The sequence below is a fragment of the Crotalus tigris genome, unplaced genomic scaffold (assembly GCF_016545835.1).
Source record: "Crotalus tigris isolate CLP2741 ecotype Arizona unplaced genomic scaffold, ASM1654583v1 scf7180000020074.1721668, whole genome shotgun sequence".
Taxonomy (NCBI): Eukaryota; Metazoa; Chordata; class Lepidosauria; order Squamata; family Viperidae; genus Crotalus; species Crotalus tigris.
In genome coordinates this window covers 1,358,430-1,381,937 of record NW_024097846.1, presented here as the reverse complement: position 1 = coordinate 1,381,937, position 23,508 = coordinate 1,358,430, and the positions used below count along the sequence as shown (strand labels likewise).

General features: G+C 37.6%; 1 protein-coding gene across 6 annotated transcripts in view; it reads left to right on the top strand.

The window, feature by feature from the left end:
* The window catches only part of B3GALT1 (beta-1,3-galactosyltransferase 1), a 403,097-nt gene that overhangs the window by 163,397 nt on the left and 216,192 nt on the right, over nt 1-23,508 (top strand). For 5 of the 6 annotated variants that reach the window (XM_039365432.1, XM_039365428.1, XM_039365429.1 and 2 more), the window contains one exon: nt 9,472-9,623. The gene's annotated coding sequence lies outside the window, so the exon portion shown is untranslated. The remainder of the gene's footprint in view (nt 1-9,471; nt 9,624-23,508) is intronic. The other variant, XM_039365430.1, reaches the window with a different exon arrangement.

Here is a 23,508-nt window from a genome sequence, read left to right as displayed (position 1 = left end):
GTTTCTTAGAGACAAACACTCTTCAAGGATTCCTCCCCTGTGTTATTCCAGTTTCTTGTCAACATTGTCCTTTATTTGGAGGTCAAAGGAAGCAGAGTTGTTCCTCCAAATTAGTACTCAGTTCCTAACTTTATTTTTAAAAAAAAAAACAATCCTTTTTTGTCCCCAGAGGCTGGAGAACCCCCTTTGGCAGTGTGCTCAAGAAATAATTTATATTGGATATGCCTGAGATGGCAGTCAGAGTTAGCCTAAGACAGTGGTGGTGAACCTATGGCACAGGTGCCAGAGGTGGCACTCAGAGCCCTCTCTGTGGGCATGCGCACCGTCACTGGGTTTTATAAAGCCTTTTTGCTTTAGGCCTCCGCTGCCGTGTACAAAAAAAAGGTTCAATCAATCAGTCAATTTCAACTTCTAGGAGGAAAAAAAAGACCTTGCAAAGTTGCAATTGATTCATTCATTCATTCACTTTTTAGTCCCACCCAGTCTGCTGTTATTACTGCAGCCACGCCCACCCAATGGGCCACATCCACCCGGCACCCGACAATGCATAAGTGGATTTTGGGTTGCAGTTTGGGCACTCAGTCTCTAAAAGATTCGCCATCACTGGCCTATGGCATGGGTGTCAAACTCACTGTGCCATGTGACGTGTCACGACATATCATGACTTTTTTTGTATTGCCGGAGCCAGGGTGGGTGCGGCCTCCGTATGATACAACTGGCCCACGGGCCGGCAGTTTGACACCCCTGGTCTAAGGGCTTTTGGCAGGCAAGCTGCAGAGAGGGTAGGGTAATTTGCCCATTCACTGCAATTAACTTATTCTAATTATACAGAAATGTGCTATAGAAAACTGAGTCAAGTTTAACAAAGGCTTATTGATTTTGGAAGGAGAAAAACAGCATACAATCATATATTTATCTGAATATTGATGCATGAACTGTAGTTACTAAACCATCTAATTCGAGGGAGCAAAGAATCTATATGATCCGTAGTTTATGCAAATAGGTTCCTTGTGTAATCACAGTATCCCTGCTGACTTTAAAATGTTTACAAGTACTGCTTCAAAGGACAGAGAGCAAGAAATAAGCTGACACTGTGAAAAAGGCAGATGAACTAAAAATGAGACAAGGGAGCAGGGGAACTGAATATATGAAGAAAGGAAGAAAACATAATTTAAACAAAATAATTGGAAATATCCTCTATAAAGGTGAATGTTCAATTTTTTTTATTTACAATCCAGGCTGGTACATAATGTTGAGATGGATGTATTGCTTTAATTCCCCCAAACAGAAATTTATTTATTGAATTATTCAAATTCCTCTGCCATTCCAGTTAGAGCATCAAGATCACACCCAAGTTTTTGTATAGAATCTTACCTCCTAATATACCCAATATATGTATATTTTCCAATAAAATCAAATCAGTCTGATATATAGGAGATAAAAGTTACCAATGTTTTTAACAAGTTCAACACAAAGGAGAAAACTATAAAACTACTCCAGATTAGTAGTCTCGTAAAAAGAAAATAATTTTTAATGTAAAAAAACTCCAGTAGCTCAAGGTCAAACTGTGGGGTTCTGGTGCTCTCTGAGCTTGGTTATTTGTTTGCATTATACCTAGTTACATGTTACTAACTAGGTAATGTCATAAGTGCAAGTGAGTGTGGGGTTTTCTGCCTGGCTATATAGTATAGCTCATACCCTGAAGTTTTGGTGGACGGTGCGTACCCTGCAGTGTTGATGTGAGCGGGGTTCCTCTTTGGTGGTTCTTGATTAGAACATTGTTTTCTCTCTGCGCGTTTGTCTAATATTGATCCATGCTTATCTGAATTGATTCCTGGAGGGAATTTGGTCTAGTTTTTTGTTTCCTTCTTAGATGTTCCTTTTGAGTCATGTGTAAATGTAGTTTATCTCTATGTTTCAATTGATGGTTGATTTGTCTGAATGCCAAACTTCCAGGAATTCGCTAGTATTCTTGGATATGGTTTGGTCTAAAGTGCCAATATGCTTCTTAGTACTTAAGGCAGGGATATCAAACTGCCAGCCCGTGGGCCGGATGCATCATGGCAAAACCGCACCTACTCCATTGCTGGCAATGGAAAAAAAGTCACAATATGTTGCATGACATTGCGAGTTTGACAACCCTGACTTAAGGCATTAGCCTAGGAGTTTTCTCTAACTGCTAGCTGATGTTTGTGGGGTACTCTCTGCTAGTCTTCTATCTATCTTTCTGTTACAGTTTATTAATTGTATGTTGTAGATGACTCTTGTTTTTACTTCTAGTGCTAATGGGTTCTTAGTTTGCTTAGAATCTTTTGGAAAGCTTCATTGGTTTGTGTACTACAGAGATACAGTACTGTGTGGTTGTAATAGTCTTTTGGTTGTTTCTAGATTTTTTTTATGTATAGTGTGTTAATCTTTCCATAGGTTGTTCCAATTGTACTGTTGCAGTTTTGGTGGTCACACACTATTTGATAAACTTTTATTGGTATTCATTTTGTTAGAAGATGTTGCCATGGGTGGTCTTTTTCCTCTTTCTGGTGTTCCAGGTTACTGCAGTATAGTTGTGCTGTCTAAATAATGTTCTTACACAGATCCTCTTGTGGGTGGTTGGGTTGTTACTTGGTTAGTGGAGCTGTTAGTGTGAGCTGATTTCTGATAGGGTTGGCTTTCTAATTTGCTACCATTTCCTCTACTAAGGTTATCAAGGATGGATAGTATGTTCTTGCTTTCACTACCATATGTAAATAATATAAAATAGAATGATGTGACAGTGATGGGAGAACAACACCAAGGAAAGAAGCTTTTGAACAAGAGTCATTCATACAAATTTAGTTAGACCAGTGGTTCTCAACCTGTGGATCGGGACCCCATTTGGGGTCGAACGACCATTTCACGGGGGTCGCCAAACAACGCAGTCCGCCATTTTTTTCCCCTTTTCCTTAGCTGTGCTACTCCCTTTTATTCTATTGGCTTTTGAAAGCCAATAGAATAGACTCTCTTGAATAGAGTCTAATTCTATTGGCTTTCAAAAGCCAATAGGAATTGTCCAGGCTGTCTCTGCCCTGCTGAGCCCGCCAAAAGTCCCATTCTGCAAATGGTGCTACACCAGTTGAGTAGTCCTCGACTTACGACCGGTTGAGTAGTCCTCGACTTACGACCGGTTGGGGGTCGCGGCATTAAAAAGGTTGAGAACCACTGAGTTAGACCATGCTTCTCTATCAGTCAGGGATAGCTTAAGATGTTACTGCCATGATGGATGCTAGGAAGGTCATAGATTCAGTCTCCATTAATTTACAAACCATTTGACATTAGAATGTAACAGTTAAATAAAAAAACAAATCAAAATATCTATTAAGTAGAGTTTCTAGTCTAGGCTGTAAAAATCTGGATAATCAATAGATGGCACCATATGTAATTGTATATATCCTTTTACTGCCATCTAGTTGTAACTTGAACTTTTGTGACCTATATCTGGTAGTCCTAAATTAGAAATATTGTCTAATGACACCTGCTGAGATGTTTGCCATTGACACTGAACCATAATTTAAGGCATGATGAGAGCAAAAGTGCAGCTGCATTTGAAATACAGATTATAGTAGTGTGAAAAATACAGCTCATTTCAGACTTTGCCTAAATCCTTTGTATTCATTCTTGGATCAAACTATGGCTGACTGCAGCTACTAATTAATCTTGCATTTCAGGTATTGCTGTTCCCAGAAATAAAATTATTCTGAGATGGAAAAGCTTGCTGGCTGTAGACGCTGGTTATCCGGCCTCTTTATGAAGTGCAATGCCTGGCAAGGTCATGAAACATGAGTAATTTTCTTTGCTGGATGATTCAATTCAGAAGCAGAAATTATGAGCCCCATGCTCTTAAGCACAGGCTTATACTTCTGAGCATATGCCTAGTTTAGTTTTCCCCATCTTTGAATAGATTGTAGTTTTCCCCTTTTCAATGTTAACAGGTTTTGATTGCTTTTCTGCCACTTTCATAAGGCACCTTTCAAAAATATAAATAGTCTTTAAAACCAGATGAAGGAAAGCTTCATCTTAACTACAAAATTAGTACAGTATGCAAACACCACATGTGTTATTTTATTATCAAAAATATAAGTATTCAGAGAAAATGTTGACAGGTTGTTGGTCTATTAAATGCAATTCTTTTAGCTCAATGTTTCCCTTTTAGTATCTTTGAAAATAAGAATTCTGAAGGCTAAGGTCTAGTCATCCATACATTTTGCTCATTTAGGAGTTGTAATTTGGGGGATGGATCTGTCAAACATCACCCTAACCATAAACAATGAATCGCTGTTTCCAATACAGGAGATAATATTTGTAGCTCAGGGCTGAACCACTGTTTGTGATCTGTATTGCCACTTTATACTTTGAATGGCAACATTCTCTCATCACACAATTTTTGCTAAAAATACACTTCTAATTGCATGTCTTATGTCTGCCTGCAAACTTCATCTTGGAAATCTGATCATTTACTAGAAGGGAAAGATTATAGAACATAGCACTTACAGTTATATGTCCCACTCCACAGTGCTTTTACAGCCCTCTGTAAGTGGCTTACAGAATCAGCACATTGCCCCCAACAATCTGGTCCTAATTTTACTGACCTTGGAAGGATGGAAGGCTGAGTCAACCTTGAGCCAGTGAGAATTGAACTGCTGGCAGTTGGCAGACTTAGCCTGGAATACTGCATTCTAACTACTGTGCCACCATGGCTCTTATGTGTCTATCTGGATGGATGGACTGCTTTGCACATTCCAATTATTTTGTTCCTCTGTACCCGCCACTGGTAGGGTTAGAGTAGACAGTTTAAAAAGTTGGACCTCTGATGGCTAACTGTCTATGAAGTAGAGTTGGAGAAGTGTCTTTAATTAGTCAGAAGAAGTCAGAGAATCATCATCATATCTTGAATCAAAAATCAACTCTTTTTCACACAAGACACAAAATTTCCTTTTATATTTTTAACAGAGGCTTATTAGAAGGCATAAGAACATACCAAATTATAATGTTTTTTATCCAATATTTTAAAGTATGCTCTTCTTTCATCCAGTTATTCAGCATGCATGTATATTCACATGGATGGAATTTATATTTTAACAGAGGCTTATTAGAAGACATAAGAACATACCAAATTATAATGTTTTTTATCCAATGTTTTAAAGTATGCTCTTCTTTCATCCAGCTATTCAGCATGCATATATATTCACATGGATGGAATTTATATTTTTAACAGAGACTTATTAGAAGACATAAGAACATACCAAATTATAATGTTTTTTATCCAATATTTTAAAGTATGCTCTTCTTTCATCCAGCTATTCAGCATGCATATATATTCACATGGATGGAATTTATATTTTTAACAGGGGCTTATTGGAAGACATAAGAACATACCAAATTATAGTGTTTTTTTATCCAATATTTTTAAGTATGCTCTTCTTTCATCCAGCTATTCAGCATGCATATATATTCACATGGATGGAATTTAAAATTATCCAAAGGCTTCACAATCTTTGCGGGTTCATACTAATATTTTTTATTGAAATTCCCAGCCTCAGAAATTAAAGCTTTGTAAGCCAGATGCTCTCATCTTTTATTCTTTCTTGCTGATAATCAGCATTCTTCGGTCACTTCTATCATCCCTTTTCAAAAAGGATATGCTTACACATCCAATACTCAACCCTTCATTTCTCATGTTGAAGAATGACTATGTGCCAGTGCTGCGCCAGAAACTTGTTGGTAGCAGTGAATAGTGTCAGGAGACAATATGTTCCCAAAAATCTTTTCAGTGACATAACTCTCATTTTTATTAGTCATTGCATAGCAATAATGTTCTCTGATGATAGAGACAATCAACAAATAGAATTGAATTTTTGAAGAAAAAAACAAACCGGAATGGACAAATAAACAACTAAAAAGCATGTCAACAACAAATCAATTGGGCTACAATAGCAATAAGAAATAATAGAAATGCTAGCACAGTAATAAAAACTAATGACTTTTTCATCCAATTCATCTCTTTATAAGCTGCCATAAAGCAGTGGTTTATCAAGTGGGTATTGCACAAAATGTTGACAAAGTGAAGAAGCAGAATTCAGTAAAAATAGATTGTAGCCACAATAAAGTGAAGAACACCATAAAACAAAAAGAGAAGAGCAGACCATTGTAGACAGTAGAACGAGCATTAGCTATAGTACTTTATTCTACCCTTCAGAAGGCAACTCACAGTGTGTTTATAATGAAGGAAGTTCCACTGGAATAGGGGTTAAGGTGAATGTAAAGGCTTTCCCTGTACTCTCATGTCCAACACTACAGGGTGGTGCTCATCTCCATTTCCAAGCTGAGGGAGCTAGTATTGTCTGAAGATGTTTCTGGGGTCATGTGGCCAGCATGATTCTACATCAAGGCATACGGAATACAGTTAACTTCCCACCAAAGTAGTACCTATTTATCTACAAGCATTTGCATGCCCTTGAATTGCTATGGCCTTATAATAATAATAGTAGTAGTAGTAAAGTTGGAAGGGACCTTGGAGGTCATTTAGTCCAACCCCCTGCTCAGGCAGGAAACCCTACACCATTTCGGACAAATGGCTGTCCAGTCTCTTCTTAAAAACTTCCAGTGTTGGAGCATTACTGCTTCTGGAGGCAGGCTGTTCCACTGATTAATTGTTCTCACTATCAGGAAGTTTCTCCTTAGTTCTAGGTTGCTTCTCTCCTTGATTACATCCATGTCTGTCTGCGTTAGATAAGTATATCAGTGGTGTAGCCCTGAAGTGAGATTTTTCAGTTTACCACATAGCCTTTGCTGTGCAGGTTTAGCTGAAACATAATCCCAATTAAATTAAATTGAGGTTGGCAACTGGGCCCCCAACTTCTTATTTCTCCCTAATATTCTTTGCTCTGGTGAAAATCAGGGCTATGATTTCTTTCTAAGTTGGCAGGCTATACAAAAAAATAATTGCATAAACCATGGAATAGGTTTGACTTCTTCAACAAGCAAGGAAAAACTACCCCTTCCACCAAGTTCCTTTTTTTAAGGATGAGAAGGAAGAATATCCTGGGTGCATTTAGCATCTTTATCTGCCTACTCTGGCCTATCACCAAGGGTTGCCTACCCCACACAAAACATAGAAGAAGCCCTACTGCTAAGCATTGTATGACTTCTTATACTTTTTTGATGGCTCCTCTATACCTCTTTCCATTTTTCCCTGTCATTTGAGCCATTTTGACCAGGTCAACCAGTAGAAACATGAAAGACTTTGCAGATGAGATTTCCAGAAAGGATGTATGTTCTGGGAATAATATGAGGGAGATACATATGAATCATATGATTGATTTCTGTGAGAGCCCAGCTTATCTGTGACTTTTTTTTGTTGTTGTGTCGCGCACATTTCCCTCTTAGTCATTCACCCCTTTTTCATTAACTTTGCTAAGCATTGAAATACAAGGGGGGGGGAATAACCAATTAAAAACAATCCTGTATTTGTCAGGGCATGGATATGCAACATCTGTGGAAGCTGTCCCTACTTACTATGCTTCATTTAAAAATGAGCATTTTATTGTCATTAGAGCAGAATTATTCGCTTGTTCGAGAAAAGCCTGTCAGAGAGGCTCCTTCCCTGCTACCTGGACCTCATTGCACACCTTGATTTTTCCTTCTAGCTGCAAATTGGAGCAGCACGCACCTGTCTGCCTGGAACCCAATCATCTTTCTTCAAGATGATAAAAGCCTGCTGGTCAAGAGTCGGCATGCTTCTCTTCTTGAAAATTAGACTCTCCCTTTGATGCTATATCCTTCCCCTCCAAACTAACTGAAATAGAGAGCTAGCAAGCGGAACCTGCTATCAAAGTAAACATCCCTCCGTCCTCTCTTCCATTTGCTGCCTTAGCTTTGGAAAGAAGGGGGGGGGAGAGAAAGAGATAGAAAGCTTCCATAAACTAATCTCTGCTTTTTAATGAAGTTTACACATTTTGAGGCAAATTATGAGTTGCTTTCATTTAAAATGCTTGACCCGTTAATGCAGAGGTCTTCAAACTTGGCCCTTTTATGACCTACGGACTTCAACTTCCAGAATTCCTTAGCCAGGCATGCTGGCTGAGGAATTCTGGGAGTTGAAGTCCACAACTCATAAAAGGGCCAAGTTTGAAGCCCCCTGCGTTAATGGAAGGTGGATGCTCTAAGGAGAAGCAGAGCAGACCTCAAATTACATCAAGGCTTGAATAATTACACCATTCCACAAGCTGTTAATGCAAAGACAAACAATGGCTTTCTGGGTGGGAAGTCTGGGTGTCTGTGTGGTAGACATTTTTAATGATAGGTAGGAATGACCGTGGTAAATGAGGAAGAGCCACTGCCAGGGGATCTGTCACTGAAGAGGCAGCTTAGCCCACAAAAGTAATGGGCAAATATCGCAGAAAGGACTCTGTCTCTAGTTTCTTAGGCTGTAAAAGCAAGGGGGGGGGGTTAGAAATGTATTTTCAGATTTTCAAGTGAGAAGTCCTTGGTACTCTCTGAGCTTGTTTGTTTTCTTGCAGACATTTCATTACCCAAACTAGGTAACGTCATCAGTGCTAGATTAGAGAGCACCAAGGACCCTTCCTGTCAACCCTGAGCTGCAAATATTCTCCTTTATTAGACTTTCAGCTTTGTGGTAATGTAACTTTACAATAAAATCGAATTAGTTCATCTGGTTGTGTTTCCTGTCCAGGCTACCTCACTAGGCTGAAATCAATATTGCAAGTCACCCCTGTTACTTTTACAGCCTAAGAGACTAAGGAGGGTCCCTTCTGAGACTTTTGCCACATCCACTTTCTTTCAATAAGCTGCCTCTTATCTGATTGCCCCCGTCTCCCAAAGTCACTCTCACAAACCCTTAATACATATCTGGGCCAAGAAGGAATTTCCTTCTGAGATCCAAAGACAAGAAAGCAACTTAAAAAAGTCTAGTCCCACCTCAAAAGTCACTTGTGAAGGTGGCAAATTGTAAGCTGCCTTTGGCTGAACAGATTTAATCAGCCTTTCTCAGCCAAATATTCAATTGTGTTGGCATGCCTGGCTGAGGAATTCTGGGAGTTGAAGTCCACAAGTCATAAAAGGGCCAAGTTTGAAGACCCCTGTCCTAGCATGTCTGTGGATTGCCAGTTTGAAGGCTAAATTAAACTGATTGTCTCCAAATTTTGTTTGATTAGTTTAGTTTGAATTGTAAATTCTCAATCAACCCTAACAACATCTATAAGTGAATTTGATCTGACAAACATGGCTTCTGCCTTGTTTATGGGTAGTCCTGCAAATAAGTAAAATTATAATTTTCATCTTAAAAAAATCAAATATGTTGGAAAAGTAATTTATGAGGAACTATTTTAATGCATTGTGTTTAACTTTGCAAATGTATAAGCTAGTTCCCGCTGAGCAGCTCATGAAATCTCAATATCTCTTTCCCCCTCTCTCTTAAAGCACACAGGTTCAGCAGCATGCAACCAAACCTACTTTGATATTAAAGTTAGAAATGCCCAAGCATGGCAGACATTGAAGAACTACTGGCATTATGGATGCGGCAAAGCCATGGCATGACATCCGAAATTTAAACAGAAGCAACTTGAGGTTAGGTAAGTTACATAGCTTTTTGTTTTTTGTTTTTTAATAGAAGCCTCGGTCGAATTTGAGCATGATCAAGTCTATCAATCATGTGGTCTCTTCTCTGTGGCTCGCCAGCTGTCCATGGCAGGAGGTCCACAACACACACCGCAGATGTCACCTCAACACAGGGAGGATGAAGCTTAATAACCCATTGAAAGAGCAATAGCCATAGTTCCACTCTCTCTTTCCAAGTATTTAAATATAAATATCAAGGGGAATTCTTGATATTTTGAAAATAATGTGCATGTGTGCATGTATGTATGTATGTATGTATGTATGTATGTATGTATATGCAATATTAATATGGCTGCTGATCCCAAGGAAACAATTCTGGGTGGCTCACAACAACACTAAATACAGCAAACAATACAAACGAAAACTTGGTGTTTAAAATTTTGAAAGTTTAAAATTTTGAAATTCTAGAAGTTTCAAGCCAGCACATCTGTAGGATGACAGATTCTAATAAGTCACTGAAAAAAAAAACCTTTTTTGCTTTTCTGTCAACACTTCCTCCTCATAAGAGTTAAAAGAAACTATGGACCGAATTCTTAAATTAGGGCACTTCATAATGGTAAAAAAAAAAAAGTTAGCGTGTTACAGAGAATTCAACTCTGCAATTATTTATCTGAACCGTACATTCAGAGATGTCACTGCTTAGTTTTTCTTATCCTACACCATCTTATTATATGATATTTTTTATGCAGCTGTTAATTAATTTTAAAGGTTTTAAAAACAAGGGATAAGCATGGAAAAAAGTGCTCCTGTGTTAATTATATTTAGGCTAGGTTGAGGTTGAAGAATTTGAAGTGAGCGAGAGAAGGTAGTAGTTTTGCGATGGGCATTTTCTATGGATTTACGTGGAAATTACCCTCTTATAAGAGTATGTAAAATTCTTTGTAAGTGCTTGCAGAGAGTAGAAATCTTTGAATTGATGTGATGAAAAAAGAAACATTTCTATTATTCCCTTGATTCTGGCATCATAAATGAAATAAATAAATATTGCAGAAGGCTGTTGTCGTCTCAGTGAGAGACAAAGGCCTGCTGTTATCAGAAAGGCTTTATGGCCTTATGTGTAATTTTCATACAGTGTCTTTTTATTTATTCGATTCAGTTTAAGCACTGCCTGACTCCAACGAACTCTGGGCACCTGTACTAGAAAAACCTTATTTTGCTGAAAAAGCAACAACCTTTCTCTATTCTTAAAACATAGAATAATAGGGTTGGAGGGCACCCTGGAGGTCTTCTAGTCCAACCCCCTGTTCAAGCAAGAAGATCCTATTTTATTGGAGACAAATGGCTGTCCAGTCTCTTCTTGAAAACCTCCAGTGAGGGAGTACCTTCTCTGCATCTGATATAAACACAATGCTGAGTCTAAGGCTAGCAGACCCTCTGCTGAGTAAAAGTTGCATGGCAACTTTAAGTTTTGTATTAAGGGGCCTGATAAAAATTTGACTGTACTAAAAGAGGCAGACAAGTGGATTTTTCTTTCTACTTCACTAGGGACTAAGATCTCAGATCTATAGGTCTGGCACTTCGCATTTTATCTTTTCACCTTCTACTCAGAATTCTGAATCGGGGAATCTATTAGCAAGCTGTAGAATACAAATCTAGCAAACTTAGCTAAATTATTAGAGGTAGCTTTCCACAAACTCCTTGGAATAGCAATTGGTCCTATCATGTATGGCATGACATTATTTATTTTTTTCCAGGAATACATCAAGAACAAAAAAAAAGTTAATATAGGATGGTGAATTGAACAATAATAAGTTTATAATTTTTCGATAGTAACTGTATAGAGAAGCTGTGGAAAACAGAGGCAGGATCTTGGATTTGATGTATTACTTTAAAGATATAGTGCCCAAAAGACAATGTAATCCTATTAGATATATCTGAAAAAAGAAGATTTTTTTAGCTCTTTTACTTCAGAGCCTTTCAGACAAATCAAATGTAAAAAAGCTAAAAAAAAAAAACAACCCTCCAAAGCTGGCTCTTTGACAACTAAACACAACCGTGCCTCAGATTGTTTAGGTAATCTCCAAAAATGTTAATCCAATAATCTCCAAAAGAGATTCTCCATATGTACAGCTGCAGCAAATATATCTGCATGTACTGGTTGGAATTAGCATTAACAAAAACTTTTATAGAATGGATTAAGGAAAAAGAATCTTAAATTATTTCAAAATTAGGACAAGAGAGGAAGATTTATATAAGAAAATGAAAAATAAAAAGCTGGTTCTCTCCCCCCTTCAAAAGGTCAGATTAATCCACTATCTAAATATTGTATATCTAATTAAAATTTGCACATAGCTGCTCAGCAACGCTATTGCATTGGGGTGGTTTCCACTATGGATTCTAGGATATACTTATGTCAGTTTTGATACCTTCCCCACATCTATCGATAGTTCCCCATTAGATAGCATTTTACTCTTGCTTTGCAACTGCATTTAGTTTTGTTGCTACATTATCCCAGCTAGTTCAGTATTATTCATAGCACCAAGGCTGGGTAACTCAGATTGTTCCTGAGCTACCGCTCCCACATTCCTCACTGTTAATCATGCTAGTTGGTGCTGCTGGAAAGTGTGATTAAGCAACATATATTATCTTAAGTTAGTCATCCTATTCTATGCTGATTGGCTCTTTGGAGTTCAGATGTGAGCTGTCTTTATTTCAGACTCAACCTAACCCTGCCATGAAACAACTTAAAGCAGGGGTCCCCAACCACCAGTGCATGGACTGGTACTGATCCATGGCATGCCAGCAACCGGGCCATGCAAACAAGCGAAGCCCATCTGCAGGATGCAGGCAGCATGCAAAACCATGCCTCCTCCAGTTCGCAAACAAACTTTCTCGATGGAACTGGTCCCTGGTGCTCAAAAGGTTGGAGGGCCGCTGACTTAAAGAATACAAAATGGAACAACAATTATTTTTGTGATGAGGATTGCATTGCCTATTATCCTAGCTGCCCTATTTACACTTCTGCAGCCCTTACAGTCTCCACGACTATGTGGAGCTCCAAAATGAGGCCCATGTTATTATCGGGGGTTGGAAAGGATAGTTTAAGAAGCCAAAGAAGTGCGTTAAATCTCTGCAGGTATTATTCTTTTAATATCCTGGTGGCGCAGTGGTTAGAATGCAGTACTGCAGGCTACTTCTGCTGACTCTTGGCTGCCGGCAGTTCGATCCTGACCAACTCAAGGTTGACTCATCCTTCCATCCTTCCAATTGGTAAAATGAGGACCCGGATTGTTGGGGGCAATATGCTGACTCTGTAAACTACTTAGAGAGGGCTATAAAGCACTGTGAAGCGATGTGGAAATGCTATTGCTGTTGCTATCCCTGATTTTTTTTTTTAAGGGTTCTGATCTAATTCACTTGGGGAAAGTGACTTGCTATGTAAACCCCAGTGTTCCCTCAAGCTTGGGGAATATCCCTGCTGCAGTATATCTTCATCTATATTCTGTCATTTATATCCTAGTGCAGAGAAGACTACTTGGGTATGTCTACTGGGGATAAGACAATTATCTTTGACAAACTTCTACTGCACTGAAAAATCTCATGATGGTCTCCCCCATTAGCAGTTACCCTATTTCACTCTAAGCCAAATGTGAGTCACTCACTGATGGGTCCATGGGTGCAAGTGATCCCTACAAAAAAGAAATTGCATAACTGGATTCCTTTTGAAAGTTAGTAATTGTGAACATTGCTGGCATAATTTGCTCCCCTTCCACTGTAGCTCCTTGGAAGAGGCAGAAAAAGTGGACGTCAACTTCCCCCTTCCTGTTCTTGGCAGAATAAGAAAGTGAGCTACATCTGTGGGAATAGGAGGTAGATGCAGTCGTCAAGCCCAACAGAATTTTATCTGTATAATGAGTCCCTCCCCTATCCCTCTTTCTGGTCTGAGATCATTTTAGGAGGCCATTGTAAAAACACTGAACTAGAGCCAAAAACTTAGTGTGTATATTAGCTTGTAGTGTGGGAGATTCATAATGATGTTTTATTTATTGAATGTTGGAAGCACTTAAATAACCAGGAACTATAAGATGATTGTGATGTCTTGATAATGAATTTTTAAACAGTGTGTACTCCAGAGTCTCCAACACTTATATAAATTACTAGCTTAAAAGGGGGGGGGGATTTGTTTTGTTGTAAGTGCTTTTTTGATATAGGTGCACATGCTTGGTGGATATGTAAAAAAGTCATGTAATTAAATACATATAATAATACAGAAGATCTAAAGATTCATATTCAATTGAAAGCAGAGACTTATCTTTGGGGATTGATGGATGAGCAGCTAAGGAAAAAATATGGAGCTTCGTTTTTATAAATGATAAATGCAGCAAGACTGTTATATGCACAAAGATGGAATGATTTGACTTTACTCACAATGGTGGAATGGATAGTAAAGGATAGTAAAGATAGTAAAGATAATGGAACTTGCTGAGTCGGCCAAATTTCTTAACTAGCGATAGAACTTTATCTAGCTTTAATGATGATTGGAAACCCCTTATTAATTTTTACCAGAAAGAAAAAAAATGAAGTCATGATATATAATATAATAGATGATATAAAAAGTATATAAAACTACTAGATAATAAAGAAAATGTAAATGATGCTGTAACAGAGTATAATATCACTTATATTTATGACTTCTGTAAAGGAAAATTGGCAGTTACTTCTTTATAATCCTTTTTTTCCCTTTTCTTGATTTCTGCACTTTTCTCTTCTTTCTCTCTTTTTTTTCTCTTCTTTCATTCTAAATGTTAGAATTCCTGGATAAGCCAGCTCACCAAAATTATTTCAGAATGTGGGTTCTCCACCCATTATTTACTCCCAACTCCCTCACAGGCGAGGGAATTTTTTAAACAAAGAGTCCTAGATATCAGGGCCAAAAGAAGCTAGGAAGCCCTTTACATTGAACAGGTAAGCATACCATATGTATTTAGCTGAATGCTGATTCTTTATACTTTACCACATATGTATTTTATTACCATGTTTTCTTTTATCTGTTTTACCCTGGAATTAGATCCTGGATTCTATTTTGTTCGTTTGTTTGTTTGTTTAATATGATCATAAGACTAATGAATGAACAAACTGCTAATATTAGAACGTTCACAGTTTTTATTCTGTCATTAGAAAAATAAGTTGTTTTTCATTATAAAAGAAAGACTGCCCTTTTGTTATTTACAGTTTATCACGTCTCCTATTTCTATAAGCTACTTTAATCTTCTATATTCTATTTCTATTTTGACTTTTATTCTTATCTGCCTAACTTCAGTCTATAGCTTTTGAATATTCTTATTTTCTTTCGCCATACAATTCTACCTATCCTGATCCCAGCTCCAGATACTACAGTACATCTCACTTCCTGTCTCTACCAATGGACTGATTCCTGCAGTCAGCTGCGTCATTTCTACTTCTGTCTCTGACTGTAGTTGCAACAACACTAACAGATCAAAGAAAGGGTTAAATCAAGTGGTCATGAAAAAGAAAACCCTCAGGCAGTCCCCCTGTCTTCCTTAAAATACCTCCCATTGCAATTAACTCAGATTTTCAATGTCCCTCATACCTCTTCTTTGCCATGCTGCTTTGCTCCTCTTCAGCCTCTTGGCTGCTAAGATTTATTTATTTCTACTGCACATTTCTTGACTGTCTACCTCCCTCAAAGACTTCTGCTGCTAATAGCACTAGCTGACTGTGACTGTGGTACAATCAGCCCACTCTTGTAGATCCCTCTTAAGTCTCTTCTACTAAGCCTCTAAGTCTCATCACTGCTTAAATTTACTTACTTCTGTACTTACAGGAGATTATTGTCACTCCAGTCCAGGGAGGTTCTGGGCAGCATAGATTTCCTTTTTTTTCTCCATAAGAAAATTAAAATAGCAAATACAACATCACAAAATAACAATGGTCAATAAAAAGATCTCATGGCTAACCAAGACCATAAACTTACCACACAGTTCAGAGTGGGGCTTCCAGCTTATCCCAGCTCTTCTCTCAAGACTCTTAGAAATTCGACTTCTTATTGGCTATTTGGTACTCCTAAGATGGAGAATATTACTTTTCGTTTTCTGTGTTAGTTCCTTCTCTAAAGACACTGCTGATCCCTACTAGTTTTTTTTTTCTCCCTCCAGAGAACCTATCTCACTTAGCACCACCTGCCTGGGCCATTGTTTTTCTTTTCTTTTCTTCTCTTCCTGGCTTGGATGAAGCCCACCATCATCAAATCCTTCCAAAGTATCCTCTCTACTTGCCAGCATCAATCCCTTTTCCCTGTTCTGCTGTTGAGGTGTTCTTCAGTTCCGCGGCACAGCTCATACATATTATATACATCCTTTACACACTACTGGTTGCAAATTCCCTTTTCTGGTATTATCTTTGGGCTCTTCAACTTTTTTATTCTGTCTTCTGATACCCCAAAATCCTCCCCTGCTCCTTTTGATGACCTTTGTGAATTCAACAACTCACCTGCTAAAGCAGCTCCATTAGTCCTATGGGAATTGCTTTATTTTCTTCCAGGTGGGCCGTTCTTAAGTCATTGGGAAAGGAAGAGAAAAGAAACTGCAAGAATTCTTGCTGCAGCCATTCCTTCACCCTACCAGAGGTTCAGAGATGGTATGCCCACAAATTCAATGCCAGATTTTTTTTTTCTTATTGCAAAGAAAAGGCACTTGCTTGTTTACATTCTTTTTATCCTTTCTGTGCCTATTATTCCTAGGGACTATCTTAAATCTTCTTAATTCTTTTTCATTTCCTTTATATCTGTTCTAGCTTACATTTCTATCTTACTATTCTTCCTGTCACTTTATTTGATTCCAAAATACTGAATTCTGATTCTTACTTGCTTGCTACAGCTCTTTTATTTTGTTTGTTTCTATGATTTTTTTATCTATAGCTTTTTACTTCCTTATAACATAAAATTACTATGCAGCATTCAGTTGTAGTTTCGTCTTTCTTTTAACTCTACAGCATATGTCTTGGGTCTATCTTGCTTGAGGGTGGTCTTCACAATTTGAACTTGATGGTTGAGCTTGATCACGGGGCTGGGACTGAGACTGCTGTTCATCTTATCTATACATTTTCAGCTTTGTGAGGTCTCTTTTCCCCTTGGCTTACTGAGATTTCTTGCTTGCACTGCTGATGGTGTTGGGATTGAGGTAGCCCAGTGTTTCCCAACCTATAAGATGTAAGGATTTCAACTGAGCAATGGCAATCTTAGCTGGGGAAATATGGGAGTTGAAATCTAGGCATCTTGAAATATCCCAATTAGGGAAACAGTTAGCTTATCACACAGTTTATAGGTTTGCCCTCTATACTTCTCATCTTTTCCATACCTTCAGACTCCAAAGATCTCTTCCTGGCCTGGCTGCTATTTACTGGCACTCACCTGCATCATCATCAACAACAACAACAATAATAATAAAGTTAGAAGGGACCTTGGAGGTTATCTAGTCCAACCCCCTGCTCAGGCAGGAAACTCTATACCAGGGGTGTCAAACTGCCGGCCCGTGGGCCGGATGTGTCATGGCGAAGCCACGCCCATCCCATTGCCGGCAATGGAAAAAAAGTCACAATACATCATGACACATCAGGTGACGTTGCGAGTTTGACACCCCTGTCCTATACCATTTCAGGCAAATGGCTGTCCAGTCTCTTCTTAAAAAATTCCAGTGTCGGAGTATTCATCGCTTGTGGCTATCTTGTGGCTGCCTTAGAATCTTTCTTTATATATTATTCATGGGTCCTCTCCTACATGTATTTCCACTTTGAATGCCATTTTCAGCACTGCTGACTTGTTGTTTAGCCCATACATGGCAAGGTTTTGCAATAAACACAGAGGAGCAGAAGCTGAGCCAGGGAATCTGGATCTAAAGACACCTGGTGCAGAATTAGGATCAAAAGATGGCCAGAAACTACCCAGCACACACAGAAAAGCATTTTTAATCAGCTTTCCAGACTGAAGGCATACACACACACACACACACACACACACACACACACACACAAACACATTTATATCTTTCCTTGTTTAAGACAGTGGGTAGATCGCTACTATAAATTGTTCCAGCTGCACATAATCTGTTACAGGAAAAAAATGCCATGGGACCAAAGGTTACTGGTTTAAGCCCTTTCATTTCTCTTAATAATGAAATCAGAAAATAATAAAAAATAAACATGTTCAACCCAACTTTACCAGAAGCCATGTCGATTGTTAACATCTTACAACTACAGTTATTAAATTGGAGAAATAACTGGATAATGAAGACTTATTCTTAAAATGATCTATCTGTCGAAAGTTATACTTGTCAGTAAATACATCATGTCCTTTTAATATAAGGTGATTTAAAGGAGTTATATCATACCAATATATCAGATACAAAAATCAGATAAAAATATAATATCAGGAAATAGAACAAAAAGTCCACTGTCCTACTCGCTATGAAAAAATAACATGTTTTAAATGACATGATTCTACCAAAAAAATAGATTGGATTTTGTTTAAAACATAGCCAGTGACATTAAGTTTTGAAAAAAAAATGTGTGAAGGGGCAATGAAAAATGAAAGGAAATCAAGTTCTAGAATATTATTTGAAGGGATTAAATATCAAGATTGTTAAAAGTAAAAGGAAGGAATGTTACATTGGTTTAGTTCATCAAGGTTAAAATAGATAGGTTATTATGTCTGGTAACTTTAATGGACTTTGCTGATCAAGACCAAATTGTGAGGCTTTAAGGATTTGTTTATAAATAAGAAATGGAATATGGAAAGAAGAGATCATTTGTTGTATTTTAAGAGGTGTTTTTAGTTGTTTTGATGAAGTGAGTCATTTCTACAGTTCTTTTCTTTTTCTTTACTGTGTTTTTTTCTGTTTTTACTTTTTCTACATTTTGTTTTCTATCTTATTTTTAATTTGTATAAGTTTTTTTATATTTTTAATGTATTTTTTCTTTAAAAATATTCAAAAATGAAACACAGTTAGCCACAAAAGCTATCTTCCTTCCTCTCCCTCTCTCACTTTAGTGTTTAGAACTTTATTGAATTTTGCTTGACACCACAGATGACAGTAAAAGTGATTAATTGCTGCTCATAATTGGAGTTTCATTCGAGTGGTTATTGCTGCCAGTATCAATTAATAGCTCCACGAGAACCTAATTCATTTACAATCTTAAAGAATGATGGCTTGTGGGAATTATGTTAAACTAGCATTTTCAATTAGGTTTGTGAATTTTATAGTTTACTGAAGAATATTTTACAATTTTATAATAGTTACCAATGGTGAACGATTATTACACTGTAATCAGACTAATCACATATGTATGTGCCTTTCCTAAAATGCCATTATTATAGATATTATATTGTAGATATTATGATTCTATATGATCATTGCTTTTAAAGTAATTTTAAAAGGTATGCAGGAGATACTGATGACTGTTTCAGCTATCTAATTTTGCCTTCTTAATTAAGAGCTGAATACTGTTTTAAAGTAATGAAACTGAACTGCCCGAAATTGTTCAAAATTATAATAAGAAACCTGTAAATTTTCTAAATAAGAAATATTAAATGTCTTTGTAATCTTTGAATAACCACAAAATTCTTCTAAGAGTAATAATTGATACTACTCCAATTTTTATGTCTATGTTTTAACTACTAATCAAGGAAATTATTTATTATTTCTCTTGTTTGGAAAAAAAATTATATGGAGATCTAGTTGCTGAGTTTCAAACTGATTGGTCCAAGGAAACTAAAATTAGGGCAAGAATGGAATTTTATTATCCCCTTTGCTGACTGTTGGGCAACATCTATAAAACCTGCTTTATTATACAGATGCATCTTTATAACCTGCTTTATTATACAGATGCATCTCCATCCCACTAAAAAAAAAAAGTGCAGGGGAGGGAATCATAATCTTTATCAGATTAAAAATAAGATATTTGCAAGATTTTGGAGGTAAAATTCTTTCAAATCTGTTTGTTTATTAAATCAGGAAATACATATAGCATTTCATTTTGGAGCAGAATTAAAATGAGGATCAGAACTAGTTTGATGATTTTCACATCACATCCACCAAAAGACATGCATCTGCAAATCTTTTTCAGATGTTGATTAATATGCACAAGTACAAATTATTATAAATTATTATACAAATTATAGATGCAGATTGGAATGCATTAGAAATATTTATTGCTGCATAATTCAAGTACTAATACAAAACATTTCTTCATAGTGTTGAAAAGCGCATGATCAGGTGAGCTATCCCGAGTGCTGAATCTTCTTGGTTGTCTTGTTTCTGTAGATTTGTGTTTCTCAAGGCATTGTGAGATCTGGTTTCCTCTACAATCTACCTCTAATTTAGAACTTTATTGTTGCATGATGCCCTTTGGAGTGAGGAAGAAATACAGTTTTACACTCTCTTGAGTTCATCCTACTCCATTACCGCTAATCAACTGAGTGATGGGAAGAAATAAGAAACCATCTGCAGGCAAATCTGGGAAAGACATACACGGACTTTCCTCCCCCAGAACTGAGATAAACTGCCTAATAAATAATCCTGAATAATGTTAGCATCTCAGGACTTGCAGTGTGTGCCCCATGGAAATCCCTGAAAACAAAAAGGAATTTCTAACACATAGGACTTCTTTGTTTATGGAACCCTGGTTTGTCTGCGGAATATTCTAAGATAAAATGAAGGTGGCATATTTTTATGTGCTTCGGCAGGAGAATGCAACAGTTCTAAGGCAGGCTTTAATCATCAGAACACAAACAATGGCTTTCACCAATGAACATTTCATTTTGAGAAACTAACAGTTAATTCTGGCTATTCCCAAGAATTATTTTATTTTATTATTTTATTTGTTATTATTTTATTTTATTATTTGTATCCCAGCTTTATCATTTTTACAAATAACTCAATGCAGCAAACATGCCCCAGACCACCTTGCTCCTATTTTTTTCCCCACAGCAAGTCTGTGGAGTGGGTTGGGCTGAGTGAGAGTGGCTCCCACAGTCGCCCTGCTGGCTTTCATGGCTAAGGCAGGACTTTTTTTATTTTATTTTTTTTAAAAAAAAATTAGTTTTATTGGTTTATCAAAATATAAAATACAAAGAGAAATTCAAAAAAGTGATAGAAAACTAGGAGGAGGGAGAGGGAAGATGAAAAAAATGGGTGTAAAGAAGGAAAAGAAAAAGGCACCAACTTCCAACTTTCTTTTTAGACAGCTTTTTACTTTTACACAACAGTATGTACAAGTTAAGGCAGGATTTGAACTCCTAGTCCCTCACTTTCTAGGCTGATCCTTTAATCACTAGACCAGTGATTCTCAACCTGTACTCTGCAGACTCCTGGAGGGCTGTGAATGTGATTTTGTCATAGGGAATCCACAAAGGCTTGAAGAAATGTTATGATTTAAACCTTGAGTTAAGGTGCATAGCCATGGTCCATGGTCACAAAAGGTATTTAAAGGGGGCCCATGGTGAAGAAAAGGTTAAGAACCACTGCACTAGACTAAACTAACTCTCTACAATAAATTGTTGTAGAGAGGGACTGCCACAAAGAAGAGGGAGTGAAGCTATTTTCCAAAGCGCCTGAAGGCAGGACAAGAAGCAACGGATGGAAACTAATCAAGGAGAGAAGCAACCTAGAACTAAGGAGAATCTTCCTGACAGTTAGAACAATTAGCCAGTGGAACAACCTGCCTCCAGAAGCAGGTTCCAACACTGGAAGTTTTTAAGAAGAAACTGGACAGCCAATGGGGAGTTAATATCATTCAGAACCTTTGATTTATAAGAACCGTAGTATTTTTTCCCAGATGAATTTGTGTGCCATTGGATATGCAAGGTACAATTAGAATATTTTTTTTCACAGTTTACTGTATAGATCAGGAATGGGGAGCCATGCTGATTATGGTTGGAACAAAACTATAATTTGTTTCTAACCAGCATTTAAGATCACCATGTTTCTATTAGGAGAGACCTATTTTTTTCCACTTGGCATTTTTGGCTCTGCCTTGACTCTAATCCCGTTTATTCACTGTGGCTCTATGCTCTTTCAAGTGTAGCCCTACTATTACTAGTAATAATAATAACAACAACAACAACAAAAAAAACAATACTGAATAACTCAGGATATGGCTATCAAATATCAAAAACATCTACCAGACTATCCCATCTCCTTTACATGGATGATCTGAAGCTGTATGGAAAAACATCATCTGAAATAGAATCGCTGCTCTACACTGTCCGTATATATAGCCAAGATATTGTTATGGAGTTTGGCTTGGACAAATGTGCCACACTTACTATCAAACAAGGAAAAGTAGTGAAAACTGAAGGAATCAAGATGCCCCACAAAAATAACATTAAGAGTCTGGATGAGGAAGATTACTACAAATAGTTGGGTATCCTTCAAGCTGACAACATCAAGCACACTGAAGTCAAGAAAAAGATTAGAGGTGAATACATCAAGAGAGTGAAGAAGATCTTAAAGTCCAAACTCAATGGAGGAAATACCATAAAGGCAATCAACACCTGGGCAATCCCAGTCATTAGGTACACAGCTGGAATAGTGGACTGGCCTCAAGCAGAACTAAAAGCAATGGATAGAAAGACCAGAAAAATAGTGACAATGAATTATGCCCTTCATCCATGCAGTGACATTGACAGATTTTATCTACCTAGGCAAATAGGTGGGCGTGGAATGCTACAAGTACATCAGATGGTTGAAGAAGAAAAAATGGCTTTGGAAGAATATCTGAAGAACAAAGATGAAGATGCACTGAAATTAGTATATCAGGAAGGCTTACTGACTACTGGAGAGACCAAACTGGCCTACAAGAAAGACCAAATGAAGAACAGAATAGAGGCATGGGAAGACAAAGCACTACATGGCCAATACATGAAAAAAATAGCTGGGAAAGCAGATAATAACAAAACCTGGCAATGGCTAAGAGCAGGAAAAGTGAAGAAAGAGACCGAGGGACTAATTCTGGCTGCACAAGACCAAGCCTTAAGGACAAATGCATACAAAGTCAAAATTGAGAAGACAGCAAAGACAGTAAGTGCCGCCTATGCAAAGAAGCTGAAGAAACAGTGGACCACCTGGTAAGCTGTTGCAAGAAGATTGCACAGACTGACTACAAGCAGCGGCATGACAAAGTAGCAACAATGGTGCATTGGAAGATCTGCAAAAAAAATCATTTGCCTGTAAGCAAAAACTGGTGGGATCATAAAATAGAGAAAGTCATAGAAAATGATAAAATTAAATTGCTCTGGGACTTCAGAATTCAAACAGACAAGCACCCGCAACATAACATCCCAGACTTAACAATTGTCGATAAGAAAGACAAAAAAGTCTGGATAGTGGACGTGGCAGTGCCTGGAGACAGCAAGAATAGACGAGAAAGAACTGGAGAAGATAACAAAATACAAAGACCTACAAATAGAAATAGAAAGACTATGGCAAAAGCAAGCAAGGGTAGTATCAATAGTAATAGGCGCCTTGGGTGCAATCCCAAAACAACTGGAGCACCACTTGAACACCATTGGCATTGACAAATTCGCTATTAGTCAATTGCAAAAGGCAACCTTACTAGGAACTGCTTCCATCCTGTGACGATACCTGTATACCATCAAACATCCACATCTGCCTATCCCAGGTCCTAGGTAAGGACTCGATAGGTAGACAAAATGCCAAATCCAGTCTGAACATCTGGCTGACTGTGCGATGATCCATAATAATAAAGTTGGAAGGGACCTTGGAGGTCATCGAATCCAACGCCCTGCTCAGGCAGGATCCCTATGCCATTTCAGACAAATGACTGTCCAGTCTCTTCTTAAAAACTTCCAGTGTTGGAGCATTC